This window comes from Capsicum annuum, chromosome 11 (genome assembly GCF_002878395.1).
Source record: "Capsicum annuum cultivar UCD-10X-F1 chromosome 11, UCD10Xv1.1, whole genome shotgun sequence".
Taxonomy (NCBI): domain Eukaryota; kingdom Viridiplantae; phylum Streptophyta; class Magnoliopsida; order Solanales; family Solanaceae; genus Capsicum; species Capsicum annuum.
Genome location: NC_061121.1, coordinates 13,743,823 through 13,750,976, shown reverse-complemented (window position 1 = coordinate 13,750,976; position 7,154 = coordinate 13,743,823).

Here is a 7,154-nt window from a genome sequence, read left to right as displayed (position 1 = left end):
TCCAAAACTATCATATTAGCCCAATAAGGCTAAATATACAACTCATGCTTCAAATGTTAAAATCATATTCCGATCATAGCATTATATCATAGTCATTGTACAAATTTACCCAAACTAGGGAGAAGGCAATAGGATTCTACAAGGGTATTAAGTAATTCAACCTACGGGTCCAAAACCCTTTCTAATCTCCAAACTTATATGTATATTCAATACTAAGTCATTCTACCCAATATCAATCTTAACATTTATATTCACACGCAATATATATCATACATCATCTATGAAGAAGAGTAGACAGAAGCCTACCTCAAGGCTAAACCGCAAAATCACACTTCAAGCACCACATGCTCGTCTTCACTTCACAATCCCCAAAATGTCATCACACTATCAAAAATATAATCTACTTATTAATACGAGTCTAATGATACCCATATAACACTATTGTGCTTTGGGTCCAAAAATGACACCAAAAAGCCCAAGTGGGTCCCACATACGAAAAACGCATTTTCGAGGTCAACCCAATGCTCATCTATCACCAAGGAAGCATAACCCTCAATTGATGGGTGCAAAAAAATAAAGTTTGGGGCTAAATCAAGCCCTAATCTAAATTGGGGTTTTAGGTCATGAACAATGAAATTCACCAATAAAGTGATGAAATCTTACCTTAATTCAGATGATAATCATGATAAAAGATGTTTACCAAGCTCCCTAGACACCCGCAAGACTAAATTTCAAGTTATCATGCCCATTTAGGGTTTTAGGTTCTCAAATGTGAAAGAAAAATCCCCAAAATCGCGACCTTAGGTCTATTTATAGACCCCTTTAGCAAACAGACGCGGTACCCTGCGACAGCAAAGTCAAAAATTTATTTTTGACCCTCGTAACTCATTCGGGACCCAAAATATATGATCCTATAGTGAAATTTGAGTGTAAACCACAATGCAAATCTATTGGAATCATAAAAAAACTCCATAAAAGGTCGTTTATCCAAAAATTGGGCCCACATATATAGTTTCGATTTTATGACTTTCCGACTAATAGGTCAAAATGAGCTCGGGTGCATTGGGATCCGAACCAAAGGTCTACCTGGACTAAAATGGATATTTTGGATAGCTAGTGCAGTTAAAATTTTCATCCAAGATCATTTCGCTGAAGTTTTTGATCAGTGGTCATTTGGAACCAACGAAGACTTCTAAACAGGGAGTTGAATCTAAAAATCAAACGAACTGCCTGGTAACCGAACCCTCAGTCCCAGAAAGTCATAAATGACTTGGGGCAGCTATGGAGAAGCTCAAACGGTGAAGATAAGAATAAATATGGAAAATGACCTGAAGGGTCATTACAGAACCTAATAATGAAATCCATAGTAATCCTTCCCCACTTCCACTCCAGGATAATCAATTTTTGCATTATTCCACCATGTTATTGATGTTCACAATGTTAAAAACTAGTCATATGTTTCAAAATATCAACCTTCACACCTTTTTATCAGTACAATCCTCGCAAGTCTTGATACATTTTTGTAGCACCGAGGTGGATAGAGTATCGTGTGTTATGAACCTCATCAAGAATTAGTTGCCTCATATCACCCACAAATGGGACACATAATCTCCCATATCGATTTAGCATGCCTTCACTATCAATAGTGAAAGACTTAACACTGCCATTCTGCATTCAATCTCGAAGCCTATTGTCATACCTCGTACTTTACCTAGCTTAAATTAGTCCTAAAAACATCAAAGACTTTCTTTAAAGATGAAAACACTTTTATACATGTGGAATTTCTAAAATTTTGACTTTTCATTGTGTGGAAAATTGAATAATCTTTTCATCAATATAAAATTAGCCCGAATCCGACACCTGGGCGAAGAATTATGGCTATTCTAGTAAGGCTGTGTACCACCTGAGCCATCAGCACGTTGCGTAGCCAGCCAAAATGGCAATTTTCAAAAACCAGTGAGCCTCCACGATATTGGCGCTTCGCGCCAAGGATCAATTTCAATATTTTCCTTTTCAGTATGGCTCTGCAATCATGGCGCATCGCACCAAAGGAAAAATTCTTAACCAGTGAGGCACCGCAATGGTGCCGCATTATGCCATCATCCCAGTTCCTAATCGTCAATATCCAGTGACACCGCGCGATAGCACCGCGTCGCGCTAAGGGCCCAGATAGGGATTTTTCTGTTAATTTCCAGTTTTAAGTTTTGAGCTTTTAAATCATTCCAGGGGTATTTGAGTCTTTTTTCACGGCCCTAGTCAGTCTTTAACATAAAAATCAACCCTAATAAACCTAGTTACACCATTATTCATTTAGTATTTCCCCAAATTAAATCATTCTCTCTCAAGAGGCAAAAACCCTAGTTCAAGAATCAAGGTCAATTCTCAAGAATCTCTCCAAAAACCTTTAAGAACTCTTCTTCTTAGGTATGTTAGATGTTCATCCATGGATCCTTACCTTCCATGGAGCCAAAGAGTCCCTATTAAAAATATAAGATTTATGATTTATTATTTCCATGTTTGAATTTGATTGAATTTATGTTCATGATGTTATTTGAGTTTTAATCCATGATTTAGATTACGAGTTCCAAGAATTGATTCTAGTATGAGTTGAATTACATGATATTCATGATAAACCCTCCAATTTGGAGGAGGATTATTGTAGCCATGTTAACCCTAAGTGTTTATGAGTTAATGAACCAAGTATGCTTCTCATGTGTTTGATAAATTGTCTATGAGAATAAAATAATCCCATTATAGCACGTTAACGTGTATTACCCATTCATGTACAAGTTAATGTATTACAAGTGTTTGATGAAGTGTCTCTATGAATGAATTATGACCAAGTGAACATTGTTATGTTATTCAAAGTTATGCTTTGCTTTACTTTTCATACTATCGAGTCCTAGGGGTATTTAATATCCAATAATTTAGTTGTTTGTCTAGAGTCAGTGTTAGTTATAGAATAGCATCAGTCATGTCACGACCAGTAGTACTCTCAGTCTATTACAGAACTCAGTCAGTTACAGAACTTAGGAAAACTCAGTAATCTTAGTATCAGTCCAGTCCAGTTCAGTATACTCAGTTCAGTATCTTTCAGTTGGGAGTAGGATTCAGCACCAAGCGAGCCTAGGGATGGGGGTACACCCATTAGTTAGAACTGGGTCCCTAAAAGCAATCTCTAAGTTCTAGAACTACGTAGCCAGCGTAGGTTATGAGATATCACCCATCAAATAGGACTAACATGCTCAAGGATCACCTGCTAGTTTAGGATTGATCTCAGGGGTCACCCATTAGTTAGGACTGACTCTATAGTAGTTGTCTTTACCCGTGGCACAGTACTAACACCCTTCCAATTGGGGTTACAGATTGGACCCCTATTAGTTCAGATTGGGGCATGTCGGTTAGATGATTACCTTTCACAGTTCTAATTTCAGTCTCAATCTTTATAATAGAACTCAGTTCAGTTTTACAGGATTAGGATTGTCAGATAGTCACTCAGTTATCAGTAATTCAGATTATCAGTGATCTCAGATAATCAGTATATTCAGTTATCAGTTATCAAATTCAGTTCCAATATACTCAGTCACAGTATGCACAATATGTTCAGTAGTTATAGATCCTCTATGTATGCTAATCCAGCTCTCGCATATCATTCAGTTAGTTATTGTTCATGCATATAAAACTATGCATTCAGCCTTACCTTATTTAGCATACCAGTACATTCATACGTACTGATTGCATACCCGTTTCTTGCGCTACGATATTTCATATCATAGGTTTGAACACTCAGGTTCCTGACCGCACTTAGCCAGATTCAGCAAGTTGTAGCAAATTTAGCAGCGAGTCCTCATCTATCGAGGATATGCTTTTTATTTCAATATTTCAGTTTAGTGGTAGCTCAGTAGTCGGAGTTAGTTGGGGGATTGTCCCATCAACTCCACTCTCAGACAGATTAACTTAGAGGCTTTTCAGACAGTATTTCAGATTCAAATGTTATTATTCATTATCAGTATTTTAGATGTTTTGAACCTTATGGCATTTCAGCCCATTATTCCGTATTTATTTCAGTATTATTGTAAAGTGCTCATAGTAGATATCATTCATGGGTTAGCTTATAGTCCTTCGAGGTTGTAAGCACCGTGTGATGACTAGGGGTTAGTCCTGGGTCATTACACCTATCAAGGTAGGGATCATCATATTGGCAAGTCTTAACTTGCCTAACTAAGGACGATTGAACCACCATAATTGCAAGTAACTTGCCAGGTACCATGTGATCAATTCAAACTTTATGATTGGATAAAGCCTGATACAAAAATCAGCCCACAACGTAAGGAAACAAGATTCAACACAATATAGAAACAAACATGCCCTACACGGCTTCACTAGAACGAGATGAACAATAACAAGATTACAACAAACTAGATAGGTAGTTTGACATTCAATATCCAAACATCTAAGAACCATAACATATATTAATGAAAGGACCCTAAGACAAGTAGATATCTACACCAAACCCTTACTTGGACTAAGAGGAACTCAAACTCCTCAAGACTCAAGTTTCTAGACAAGGCATAACACAAGTAAACTACATTAGTTGTAGTTTTGGGTAGCTCTCAAGAATGGAGAGAGAGAGAGTCTCAAAATATTACAAGTCTTGTGATGCTTGATAATAATAAACTAAATACCAAAAATAACCCTAATATGTTCTATTTATATTACACCACAAAATAAGTGGCAAATGACTATCTTGTCCTTGTTCTTTGGAGTGAAAGTTTATTACACTTCAAAGTCCCTCATACTTCAAAATATGTAATCCCTTAGATAGATTTATAACACACTCACACAAGGCCATATTCATGAACATGCCTTGGAGTTTTTGTAACTCCCGAGCTTGACGACGTTTGAAAGGTCTTGAGCTTGGTGTACCCATATCATCCTTTCCATCTTGAAGGAAATTTAACCTCAAATTTGGTAGTTGTTCATCCTCAACCATGGAAATGGGAGAAAGGTCACATATATTGAAGGTGTTGTGCACTTGATACTCTAGAGGAAGGTCAATTTTGTATGCATTGTCATTGATCCTTTCAAGCACTTGAAAAGGACCATCACCCCTCGGTATCAACTTGGTTTTCCTTTGTCATGGAAATTGATCTTTTCTAAGGTGCACCTAAACCCAATCTCCCAGTTCAAGAACAGGCGTACTTTCCCTTTGTTGGCTCTTCTAGCAATCTCTTGATTCTTCCTATCAAGCCATAGCCTCACTTTCTAATGCAATTTCTTCATGTCTTCGGTCCTCTTGCTTCCATCTAAGATTATCATAAGATCACTTGGCAAAGGTGTTAGATCCAAAGAGGTAAGAGGGTTAAGGACGTGTATATACTCAAAGGGTGTCATACCCGTACTTGAATGCATAACACAATTGTAAGCAAATTCAACCAAGGGTAGGTGATCCTCCCAAGAAGTTATTTACCTTTAACTATTGAATGTAGCATGGAATCCAAGGTTTTATTCACTACTTCTGTTTGTCCATCGGTTGGTAGGAGGCAAAATATGGAAAATAACAACTTCGTACCAAGCCTACCCCACATCGACCTCAAAAAGTTACTAAGGAACTTAGAGTCCCTATCACTCACAATGGTCCTCAGAACACCATACAATTTGACAACATTTTCAACAAATAAAAAGGCCACACTAGATGCATCTTCACTTTTAGAGCATGGAATGAAATATGCCATCTTAGAAAACCGGTCAAAGACAACCAAAATACTATTCCTACCTCTTTTAGTCCTTGAAAATCCTAACGTAAAATCCATAGATATATCAAGCCAAAGGCGTAAAAGAGTGGGAAGCGGGGTATACAACCCTTGAGGGAGAAGCCGAAACTTAGCACTCTTATAATCCATACATTGGCCACAAACTTTAGCAACATCTTTGTGCATCTTAGGCTAATAAAATTGTTCCTCCTAGATTCTGAGGGTTTTCTCAACCCCAAAGTGTCCCATTAGACCACCATCATGTGCTACTCTTATAAACAACACTCTCCAAGAACTAGAAGGCACACACAACTGTCTTTCTTTAAACAAGTAGCCGTCAAACTTGGAATAAGGATTTGAACACTCGTCCGTGAGCCACTTCTTCCTACCCAATTCTTGGCATTCCCTAAAATAGGAGCAAAGTGAGGGTCCTCAGGGTACAATGATTTAGGCTCTCAAATTCCATCAATTTAGAAGACAAGTTTAAAACAAGTACATGTTTCCTAGACAATGAGTTGGCAACCACATTTTTCTTCCCCTTTTTGAATTGAATAACATAAGAGAAGGTTTCTAGGAACTCAATCCACTTAGCATGCCATATTTTTAGCTTGTTTGGGCCGAAGGTGCTTCAAGGATTCATGGTCCGTTCGGATCACGAATTCTTTAGGCCACAAGTAGTGTTGTCAGTTACCCAAAGCTCTAATCAAAACATATAACTCTAGATCACAAGTGGAATAATTTAGAGTCGCTCCCTGAAGCTTTTCTCTAAAGTAGGCAATGCATTTGAGATCTTGCATTAAAATGGCCCCTATACCTACCTTACTAGCATCACATTCAACTTCAAACATTTTATCAAAGTTGGGTGATTGCAACAAAAGGGCGAAGATGAGAATAGCTTTCAAGGCTTCAAAGGACTTATCTTGTTCATCACCCCCACTTGAAAGGTTGGTCCTTTCTAATGAGATCGATCAAAGGGGCGGCAATAGTGCTGAACCCTTTGACAAACTGCCTATAAAAGCTAGCTAATCCATGGAAACTTTGGACTTCACTACTGGATCATGGATTTGGCTAATTTTTAATAGCGTCTATCTTGGATTCATCCACTTAGACCCCTCTTGGAATCACAACAAAACCCAAGAAAACAACTTCATCAACACCAAAGGAGCATTTTTTAAGATTAGAATACAATTTCTCATTTCTAAGAACATCAAAGACACATTGTAAATGCAATACATTCTCATCTAGGGACTTGCTATAGACCAAGAATCACCAAAATAAACAATAAAAAACTTTCCAATGAATGGTTTAATCAAATGATTCATTAGCCGCATGAAAATGCTTGGAGCATTTGTTAGGCCGAATGGCATAACCATCCATTCATAGAGACCAAATTTGGTCTTG